Source organism: Scyliorhinus canicula, chromosome 18, assembly GCF_902713615.1.
Source record: "Scyliorhinus canicula chromosome 18, sScyCan1.1, whole genome shotgun sequence".
Classification (NCBI taxonomy): domain Eukaryota; kingdom Metazoa; phylum Chordata; class Chondrichthyes; order Carcharhiniformes; family Scyliorhinidae; genus Scyliorhinus; species Scyliorhinus canicula.
In genome coordinates, this window is record NC_052163.1 from 9,742,077 (window position 1) to 9,753,927 (window position 11,851).

Here is an 11,851-nt window from a genome sequence, read left to right on the forward strand (position 1 = left end):
ATAAATAAGTTATTTTGAACTCTACTTTGTAATTATTCATGTATTAATTAAGGGTTATTGCATAATTAGGAACAAGCTAGAAACATGATTGACCAAATGGTGTACCTCAATTAAGCTGGAATTGAAAATAGTAATTAATTAAGTAGTTATGTTGAAGCTTATTTAAAGGCTTATAAGTTCAAATTGGACTAAATGCTGCTCTGAGATTTCTGCTTTGGATGGGCATCAAATCAGATATTTAATGCTGAACTCAGCATAAGCCTTAATCAAAACGGACAGTAGGCGATTGCAAAATAAACATTGTCCTTTTGAAAGGTATGTAGGTAGTCAGACTCCAAATAAAACAAACCAATAACTAAATTAACCAGTTATGAAATTACACAGGCATGGTCTGAGTTAAGATATTGATAATTCAGGGGATAAAAGTAAAGGCGTTGAATGATGTCTTTGCAAGCTAGTCATATACTGGAAAATGCTCTGCCCAGTTTCGAACTGGGGAACGTGCAAGGCGAATGCGATAACCACTCCAATACAGAAACACCGCCAGTCATGTACTTGATGCTCCCAAGGCAGAATATGAAAGAATTGCTGTCAACGAAGGAACTGGAGAACAAGCTTACTCTTCATCAACGTGATCACTCATTTGAAACAGTGAAGTATATTTTGAATTGTTCAGTGTATATTTTCCTTTCAAAATAAACTTTTTCTTTTGCTATTTAACAGTCCATATTTGTCTTATGGTTATGTCTAGTTTGAATCAAAACATTTATTGATTTTATTGGTTTTATTTGAAGGCAGAAAATGGCATAATTAAGAATTAATTAAGAATTAAGGTAAATTAATATATTTTTTTTTTTTTAAATTTAGATTACCCAATTATTTTTTCCAATTAAGGGGCAATTTAGCGTGGCCAATCCACCTACTCTGCACATTTTTGGGTTGTGGGGGCGAAACCCACGCAGACACGGAGAGAATGTGCAAACTCCACACGGACAGTGACCCAGAGCCGGGATCGAACCTGGGACCTCAGCGCCGTGAGGCGGTTGTGCTAACCACTAGGCCACCGTGCTGCCCTTAAATTAATATATTCTATATGCAAAACCCTACTCTACTCAGCTGAGATGAAGGGTGGGATTCTCTGTTCCGCCAGACCTGTTTTTTGGCGAGGCGCCTCTCCGCCAGCAGCGGGATCCTCTGCCCAAGCAGCCAGACAATGGGGTTTCCCATTGTGGCCACCCCTCGGGAAATCTACAGGCGTGAGTGCGCTGCCGGCAAAGTGGAGGATCCTGCCAACGGAGAATCCCACCCAATATCTCATTGATGCAAAAAAAAACTACATGATGTACAACAGAAACTCAACAGCTAAAACGCTTTATGATCTGAAGGTAGCCAAGACAACTGTGATAAAGACAGGGAGATGCTGCGCAAACAAGCATTGATCATCTTATTTCAAGAAATCCTGTGACAGTGGAAATCTTCAAGTTACGTAAAAAGGGATCAAGAGGTTGCTTGGCCCTGTCATCATCAAAGTCACGAACACTACTTTGAGCTCTACTCCTGTGAGGTGACTCCTCCCAGTCTGCACTTGACACTCTTCTTCATCTTCCTGTCATGGATGAGCGACATGGAGAACCCTCTTCACTTGAACTCGAGAAGGCCACAGACCACCTAGCAAACAGTAAGGGACCTGACAAAGATGGAATCACAGTTGAACTGTTAAGCCACATTTATTTCACCTCTTCCTTCTGTGCTGGAAGGTAGGCTCCATCGAACAGGAGATGCTTGATGCCAAAATCATCACACTATACAAAAAAGCAACAGAGGAGACTGCAACAGCTACTACAGAGACCTCTCAGTCCTTCGCATCACTAGGTCATATTTAAAACATCTACTTGCAGAGTGAGTGTATCCAGATGCCTGTAATGGTTTCCATGTGACAGATCTGCTGTAGGCATGATCTTCTCCATATACCAGCTACAAGAGAAGTGGGGAATAGGGTATACCACTTCAACTTACTTTCTTACAACTCACAAACGAATCATACACCATCATCAGAGCAGGGCTGTTCAAGATTTTGGGGAAAATTGGTTGACCACTAAAGCAGCCTGGTCTCATTCACTTCTTCCATGAGAACATGCACAATACAGTTTGATGGCTTCGCTTCCGACAGTTTCAGGGTGAATAATGGAGTGAAGCAGGGCTGTGCCCGAGCCCTACTCTGTTTTGTATCTTCTTCTCCGTGCCCCTGACCTTCACCTTCCCTGCAGAAATGGGAGGAGTCTAATTGCACACTCGGTCAGACATCAAACCTTACAATCTATCAAGACTAAAAGTGAAGACAAAAAGACATTGTGCCCTGATCAGAGAATCATCACCCACACGTAAACTCAGCTACAAAGACTCAGGGGCTGTCTACAAAGCCTGTAACTTGTTCTCCCTAACTATAAATGTCAAGAAAACCATGATCATGTGACAAGCTTTTGCATCTCTGCCTCTGATAGCATTGATGTAGAGATGCCGGCGTTGGACTGGGGTGAGCACAGTAAGAAGTCATACAACGCCAGGTTAAAGTCCAACAGGTTTGTTTCAAATCACTAGCTTTCGGAGTAATGCTCCTTCTTAGTCTGATAGAATTTAAACAACACCCCACTCGAAGATGTTAGCTAATTCTGCTACCTTGGGTCCACAGTGACAGACAATCTGCCCGTTGATGTAGAGCTCAAAATACGCATGGGGAAAGCAGCTACCACCTTTGGCCACCATTGGAATCCTTAGGACCAAGCTAATGGTGTTTAAAGCCTTTGTTTTCAGCACTTTGCTGTAAGGCTTTGAACATCGGCAACCTATGGCACAAGTAAAATACCGTGCCTCTTCAAAATGAAGTAATCTGTAAACCATTTTCTTAATTTGTGTTGAGATTATGGGCGGGATTCTCCCGCAATCAGCGAGGTGGGCCGGACTGGCGCCAAAGAGTGGCGTGAACCACTCCAGCGTCGGGCTGCCCAGAAGGTGCGGAATCCTCAGCACTTCCGGGGCTAGGCTGGTGTGGTTGGCGTCGCGCCAACCGGCGCCAAAAGGCCTCTGCAAGCCGACATGAGTTGGCGCATGCACAAGAGCGCCAGCGTATTCCCAGAACCCCCCCCCCCCCCCCGCAATTCTCCGACCCGGCGGGGGGGTTGGAGAATCCCGTCCCATATTTGCAGAAAAATAAATATACAAAATATTACAATAATATTAGTATATGTAATGTCAAATTGAAAACCTGCTTGTCGAGCATCATGATAGAGTACATTGTTGGTACTCATTGTTCTTTTGTGAATGATTGAGTACTGGTTTTCAAAATAAACCACTATACATGTCCAGTGTAACCAACAACTAAGATTCACCTAAGAAAGTATTCTGTATTTGATCCTTTATGTATTCATGCAATACTAATTATTGCAGTTTGGGTCCTCCAAAACACTGGTAGTGTAAGTGGCTGGGACTGATTTGTTCTAAGATTCACTCACCCCTCCACATTTTAGTTATTAGCTTTATTTTCTTTGCTTCAGGTCAAGTTCTTACAATATTTGATGATGTAGTTCACTGCTATTTTTGGTGATCCTTGTTTTAGTAAACTTTCTGTCTTGTTATGCTCTTGGCGTAGCATAAGCGGCTTCCTTGATGTTCACTCTGCCAAAGGAAGGTACAGACGTGGAGAAAGCTTCAACACGTTTATTGAACTATTTACAATTCTCCTACTTGGGTTCGCCACTACTGTTAATCCTTCTATAGCTACTCAGACTGACAAACCAGTCTGCTACAATCCACGTGGTGGGTGTGATCAACCCTGTGTCTGTCCTCACTAAGTGTCTCCACTAGAAAAAGGAGGATCATGTGTACTGTGTCCTTTATATATGGGTTGGTGTAATGCCCTCCTGTGGTCGTGTCAACTCTGTGTGTATCGTGAATGCCCATTGGCCGTGTCCTATCTTACTGACCTATTGGTTGAGTGTCTGTGTGTCATGTCTCTGGTGCTCCCTCTAGTGTCTAGCTAGTCTACGTGTACTTACATTAACCCCTTGTGTGTCGACAGTGATGCATATCACCACATATGTCTGCAGCAGCAGTGAAACAGACTTGTAGTAAATTGCAGCAGATTTTCATTGCATTTGATCTTCATTCCACTGACGTTCACAGAATTATAGTTCAAACTCTTTTTGGAGACACATTTCCTAGTCTCCATCACACCTATGGATTAAAAATCCACCAATATTTCCCAAGTCGATGGAAAACAAAAACTAAGCTGTGTAACTTGATTTAGAGATCACATATATTTATATATTTGGAAACTTCTTTGCTAGATCTGGAACAATTCAACAAAAAATATATGACATTTGATAATCTATTTTAGTCAGTAGGTCCAATCAACAGATTCACCCGAGGAAACAGGATGAAATAGCATGCTTTTCTTTTTTTCTGGGAGTAATACCATAGAGACGACAAATGTAACAATATAATATGGACATTTTTCCTTGGGACCGATGTTGAGTGCATGTTTGGAAATTTGGCCATGATTTTCCATCCACTCATGTTTATGGACAGAAAATCACAGGACTTGTGCCTGTGATTTCCTGATATGTATGGCTAGTGGACAATGCTCCCTATTGATAGAACACACTTGGAAAATCAGCCCTCAGCTAGTAATGGCAACATTATACTTAGTCGAGCCAGTACATTTGTCTTCAACTTCCCTCGGCTATAGGCAGAGGAAAATCATCTATTCAGCTGCTTGTGTATGTGTGGACTTTAGATGAGCACAGCAACAGGTCACACAGTCGGATAACCTGTTAATATTCATTGTTTTGACTCAGAGGTGAAGAATGGGCACTTAGCTGATGTAGTAGAAGCGAACCACAGCATGAATCACCACCTTCAGGAAAGCAGGGTAAAATTAAGAAAGAAATTTGGAAGCAAGCAAAAAGTATTGTTTTTTGTAAAAAAATTAGTGCTTCAATGCAGTAGAGTACAAAATTGTAGCGATGGATCCCACGTAGCTTAGTGTTCCAATCAGGTGGTTCGTACAGGCCATTAAAAGGGTAAGAATGTCACAGGTAGAGCTCCTGAAAGAGTGTGGGGCCTTCTCGGACTATAAACTCAACCTGAAAAAGCGTAAAATCTTCACGGTGAACCCAAAAAAGAGAGAGGCAGAGCTGGAGGAGCTGCCGTTCAAGCAAGCCCAAAACAAATTCCTCTACCTGGGGATCCAAATTACCCACAATGGTCACGGATCCACAAATGGTACCTGACTAGTCTGGCGGAGGAAGTTAAAAAGATCTGCAGAGGTGGGACACAATCTCACTCTCCCAGGCAGGGAGGGAGCAGACAATCAAGATGAACGTGCTGTCCACATTCCTCTTACTGTTCTGATCCATACCGATCTACATCCCCAAGGCCTTCTTTTTTTAAAATAAATTTAAAATACCCAATTATTATTTTTCCAATTAAGGGGCCAAGCCACCTACCCTGCACATCTTTGGGTTGTGGGGGTGAAAACTACGCAGACATGGGGAGAATGTACAAACTCCACACGCACAGTAACACAGACTGTATCCTTTGCTTCTCTGGCAACGCACCCACTCCCGCAGGTTTCCCGACGGCATTGGATTGCCACAATGGGAAACCCCAGTGGCCGGCTGTCAGAAAGGGGGATTCCGTAGCTGGCGGGGACCCACTGCGCCGGAAAACAGAACTGGCGGGGCAGAGAATCCTGCCCACTGTCTTTTGGATGAGGTGTTAAACTGAAGCCTTCTGTCCTTTCAGGTAGATTTAAGAGGTCCCATGTTATCACAAGAAGAGCAGTGGAGTTATTCCTGGCCAATATTTAATCCACCAATCAATGTCACAGATAAAAACAGATTATTGGATTGGATTGGATTTGTTTATTGTCACGTGTACCGAGGTACATTGAAAAGTATTTTTCTGCAAGCAGCTCAACAGATCATTCAGTACATGGGAAAAAAAGGGAATTAAACAAAATTCAAGAAAATACGTAATAGGGCAACACAAGATATACAATGTAACTACATAAGCATTGGCATCGGATGAAGCATACAGGGTGTAGTGTTAATGAGGTCAGTCAATAAGAGAGTCATTTAGGAGTCTGGTGACAGTGGGGAAGAAGCTGTTCATGAGTCTATTCATGTGTGTTCTCAGACTTCTGTATCTCCTGCCCGATGGAAGAAGTTGGAAAAGTGAGTAAGCCGGGTGGGAGGGATCCTTGATTATGCTGCCCGCTTTCCCCCGGCAGCGGGAGGTGTAGATGGAGTCCATGGATGGGAGGCAGGTTTGTGTGATGGACTGGGCGATATTCACGACTCTCTGAAGTTCCTTGTGGTCCTGGGCTGAGCAGTTGCCATACCAGGCTGTGATGCAGCCCGATAGGATGCTTTCTATAGTGCATTTGTAAAAGTTGGTAAGGGTTAATGTGGACATGACGAATTTCCTTAGTTTCCTGAGGAAGTATAGGCACTGTTGTGCTTTCTTGGTGATAGCGTCGACGTGAGTGGACCAGGACATAATTTTGGTGATGTGCACCCCTAGGAATTTGAAACTGCTAACCATCTCCACCTCGGCCCCGTTGATGCTGACAGTGGTGTGTACAGTATTTTGCTTCCTGAAGTCGATGACCAGCTCTTTAGCTTTGCTGGCATTGAGGGAGAGATTGTTGTCGTTACACCACTCCACTAGGTTCTCTATCTCCCTCCTGTATTCTGAGATTATCTGGTCATTAGTGTGTGTATGAGTTTACCGTGCATAGAAATGGTGACCATGTTTCCTACTTTACAACACTGAATACACTTTAAAAATACTTCAATGGCTCTGAAGTGCTTTGAGAAGTCTGGAAGTCATGAAAGGCGCTTTCTAAATGCAAGTCCTTCATTCTTAGGTTATCTGCACAGGTGTCTGGTGATGATTGGCATTCTTTTAGATTAAACTGAAGGGTAACCTGATTCTATTTGCTCTAAGAGTATATTAGATTCTGAATAAATTAGGGCATAGATATGGCATTGTCATTACATGCACAACCAAAGCATACAGACATGTTTATGTGTGATTAATTTTGTTTTTTTCGGTGTGCTCTGTAAGTTAGCAGCCATGGGAAGTGATAGTTAGTTGATTGAAGATTGTAATACTTAAAGCGCCCCCTTTGATTCTGCTTAGGAACCGAGCAGTGAGGGGGAGGAGTGGTTTCATAAATCCCTCAGATCAATTCAAGGGTCAGTGAACAGTATTTAGTCAGAGTTAGTCAGCAGCAGTCGGAAAAGAAGATGGCTACTACACACAGCTAAAGTGATGCCTAAACTAAAACCGTCTGCACTTATGGAGTCCGTATCCTTCTATTCCCATCCTATTCATATATTTGTCTAGACGTCCCTTAAATGCCACTATCATACCTGCTCCAACCACCTCCCCAGGCAGCACGTTCCATATATTTACCATCCTCTAAAAAACTTCCCTCAGACATCTGTTCTAAACTTTTCCCCGCGCACATTAAACCTATGTCCCCTAGTACTTGACTCTCTAACCCTAGGAAAGAGGATCTGACAATCCACTCTGTCCATGCCAGTCATAATCTTGCAGACCTCTATCAGGTCATCTCTCAACCTCTGTCGTTCCAGTGAGAACAGACCAAGTTTATCTAACCTCTCCTCATAGCAATGCCCTCCATACCAGGCAACATCCTAGTAAACCGTTTCTGTGCCCTCCACAAAGCATCCACATCCTTCTGGTAGTGTGACGACCAAATTGTACACAATATTCCAAATGAGGCCTAACTAAAGTCCTGTACAGCTGCAACATGACTTGCCAATTTTTATATTCGGTGTCCAGACCGATGAAGGCCAGCATGCCGTATGCCTTCTTGACCACCTTGTCCACGTGCGTTGCCACTTTCAGTGATAGGTGGACATGCACACCCAGATCTCTCTGCCTGTCAGTACTTGTAAGGGATCTACCATTTATTGTGTAATTCCGACATGCATTGGACCTTCCAATGTGCATTACCTCATACCTGTCCGGTTAAACCATTGTTTTAGTTGGTCGGCGCAGGCTTGGTGGGCTTGTTCATGTGCTGTATTGTTCTTGTTCTTTGCTCTTGTTGGCTCTGAGGAGTTGGGGACTCCAAGAAGCCCGGGAGCTGTTTTGTAGCTCCATGCAGTTGAGGCTCAGGGAAGCCTGTGCTCTGATGATAACACAAAGAAAGCACGTTGGCTCCCTGCTGCAGGACATTTGGGGCTTAGGGAAGTCCTTTGATATTTATCAGCTCAGTGAAGCTGAAAGGAGGGTGCCTGCTGGAGAGCTTGCAGTTGGGAGCCCATGAGTAGTGAATTCTGCTCAGAGCAGCTAAAGAGCTGGAATTGGTGATGGAGTGCAGCTTTGTGAATCCAGTGCAACACTGTCACAAGAGGTCGAGCAACTGGGAGGCAAGCAGTTGTTGGCACAGTCCGTGTTGGAGAAGCTTTTGAAGGAATTCTCTTTGAAAGAGAATAACTGAAATCCCTTGTGAGCAGAGACAGGGTGCAATTTTCCGGAAAGATTTCTAAGTGTGGTAGTGAGCGGAAACTGCCACGAACTTCCCGGTGCTCAGCCCAGCAAGGCCGGGAACGCTATTCAACGTTAATTGGCCTCCTTCTGCACTATATGTTCTATGTTTTACGTATCCTGCCAGCCACCCCGCCAACAAGGTCGAGCAGCACTTAAATAGCACTTGCACAGCCAACTCAACTCAGCTCAGCCATGGGGCTGAGAAGACCGGCCCCAGGATTTGGAGACATGGACCTGGAGAGGCTCCTAGGTGTGGTCAAGGCCAGGAGGGATGGCCTGTCCCCCTGAGGATCCCGGAGAGTGAGCCACTTGGCAAGGTGGCAGTTGCCGTGAGCTCGTGAAGCGTGACCAGGAGGACTGGCCTCCAGTGGCGCAAGAAGGTCATATTACTCTGTACAAAATTATTCACGGGCATATCACCACACTCCTCAAGGTCAGCCTGGTACTGTGTCACCTCCCACAGTGAGTTAGACATTCTGCCAAGGCCCTCAGCCATGGTCGTCACCGACTGTGCGACACCTTGGACACCTACACTCATGCTGCCGACGTTGTGCACCAGGCTCTCCACTGCAGTCGCCACCTTAGAAGTGTTGACCTTGGTGCCAAATATTGCCGGCGACATCTCCTGTGCCCGTAGCTTCTGGGACTCCTCTAATAGGCTATGGACCTGCTAGAGTGTCATTGACATCTCCCTCTGAATGTCCTGGCCACTCCTTAATGTCTCCATCAGCTGCGAGATAACATGTTCCATTGGCTCAGCATCTAGCTGGGACCCAGCTGGTCCTGGAATCCAGAAGACCTCTGACTGCTGTCTCGCCTGGGCATTACTGCCTCCATCTGATGTATATCAGCAACTCTGTGGTGCTCACCAGATTGTGTCCCAGAAGCCTGACCACTAAGACGAGGTGTGTGTCTCTGCACTGGTGGAGGGTGGAGACGACAGCTGTGATGCATCAATCATGGCATCCTTGCTGTCCTCCGAGGTGGTCTCAAGGGGGCAGGGGATGGGGCCACCGCAGATGGCTGTTGCTGTCAGCTGGAGGACCTGCAGGAGAATGAACACAAGGTCAGTGGGAGGGATGGGTCAGTCTGAACGGCATTAACAACTCATGTGTGACAGGTCCTCCGGGTGGGGCCCGGTGGATCCTCACCTCTGCGGTGTGCTCCAACCTCCGCATTGGTGACTGCTCTGCCTTGGCCACCCCATAACCTCCAGGGCCCTTCCCTCGAAGGTCATGAGGATTTTCATGTAATACGACCTCCAACCAGCTGGTGGTGTCAGACATTGATTACGTGACATTGGTGGTAAGGTGTACAACAGGACAGTCGCACATAGAGTAGCTCCAGGAGAGTTCACTGAACTCATTTAGTAACTTTGATTTGATTTGATTTGATTTGATTTATTATTGTCACATGTATTAGTATACAGCGAAAAGTATTGTTTCTTGCATTCTATACAGACAACGCATACCGTACATAGGGAAGGAAGGAGACACTGCAGAATGTAATGTTACAGTATAGCAAGGTGTAGAGAAAAGATCAATTTAATACAAGGTAGGTCCATTCAAAGGTCTGATGGCAGTAGGGAAGAAGCTGTTCTTGAGTCAGTTGGTACGTGACCTCAAACTTTTGTATCTTTTTCCTGATGGAAGAATATGGAAGAGAGTATGTTTGGGGGTGCATGGGGTCCTTAATAATGCTGGCTGCCTTTCCAAAGCAGCGGGAATTGTAGACATTGTAACTTTGTCTGTATAGTAATCTGTTATCTTTCCACGTGTTTATCAATAAATCATTGTTCCAGTTGAACAACTAGATGTTCTGTGTGCGCATCATTGCAACGGCAAGACCACAGACCACAGCATGGTACCAGGTATGATGAGTATTTAAAGTCGGTACCAGAAAAGACGAGGTGAAACAGGCCAAAGAACGAAAAGAGAACATTCTTCCGCTGACCTGGTGAACTACGGCTATTTGCAACTCAAAGCAACAGACAACGGTGAAGTTTGAGATGGAAGGCTTAAAGGCGCCCCACCAGCTTCACGTTTCAGGCAACGTAGACGAAAACTAGCCTGAGTTCAAACTCTAAAAATGAGTTTAAACTCAATGTTTCCGCCTATGGCCTGCAGACACAGCCTGACGAGAGGCAGATTGCGTTGCTGCTCACGGTAGCAGATCCTCAAGCAATCGAAATCTACAGTACATTCAGTTTTGACAGCGAAGAGGAAAGCAAGAGCAATGATGAGGTGATAAAGTACTTCGATCATATTGCTCTCTGCAAATCAGTGAGACATTTGAAAGATACATATTTTGTACTCGTAACAAGAAACCAAGCACATCTTTTGATAGCTTTGTAATCGATTTGAGGCTGAAGGCACAGTCTGCAATTTCAGTAATCTGAAATTATCGCTGATCTGCGACCAAATAGTGTTTGGGATATCGAATGATAAGCTCCATGAGAGGTTGTTATGGGAAGAAGTCATGAAATTGGAAAATACGATTAAGATCTGCAATGCGAGTGAGCTGGCTGCACGGCAGATCAGTACACTCAGTTTGAAACATTTTAGCGCCAATATGGAAGAAGATGCCAGCACCATTAACACTGTGACGCAGTTCAACAAAAAACGTGATCTCAGTGCGGACGGTCATTTTAAGCGGCCGACCGGGTCCGACATTTTGGGTGTTCGGCTGTTGGTTGCTGCGTCCATGGTGTTGTCTCCTGCAGTGTTCAGGCACTGTGCCCAGGCATAGCGGTCTGATTGGGATGTAAGGCAATAATTCCAAAAATGTTCCATGGCCCGTCCATCCACAGGAATCCATTTGGGATGTGTGAAGTGCTCACTTAACTAAGATTGCCAATTCAGCAATAGCCTTCAGCCACACGGTCAGAGGCCTCCGCAGTCAATGGGGGTTATGGGTGGTTAGTGGGGGATAGACAGGAACAAGGGTCTCCCTGGGAATGGATACATACAACCCAGGGGTTGGCATGGTGGAGCCGCAAGCGGTTGTTCCCCCTCCCCCCCAGCGGCCCTCCTTCCATGGTGGCCTACCCCAGCCGAGGGTACTCCAACCCCCGTTGAGTACTGGGGCAGCAAGCTCAGCACCCTCAGGCTCTTTGCCCGTGAGCAAAGATGGCTACTCACCTTCTGGGCTCCCCAGAGAAGGCTTTCCGCCGGGTTCACATTTATAAAAAGATTACTAATCGATGCCAGCTTGACCACTTGCTGGGGAAGCTGCTAAATCGCAGGAGGCCATTGGATATTGGGCG

At 45.2% G+C, this 11,851-nt stretch overlaps 1 protein-coding gene across 5 annotated transcripts in view; it reads left to right on the plus strand.

Moving 5' to 3' along the window:
* pitpnc1a (phosphatidylinositol transfer protein cytoplasmic 1a) overlaps positions 1 to 11,851 on the plus strand; it is a 384,643-nt gene that overhangs the window by 200,474 nt on the left and 172,318 nt on the right. The window lies entirely within an intron of this gene.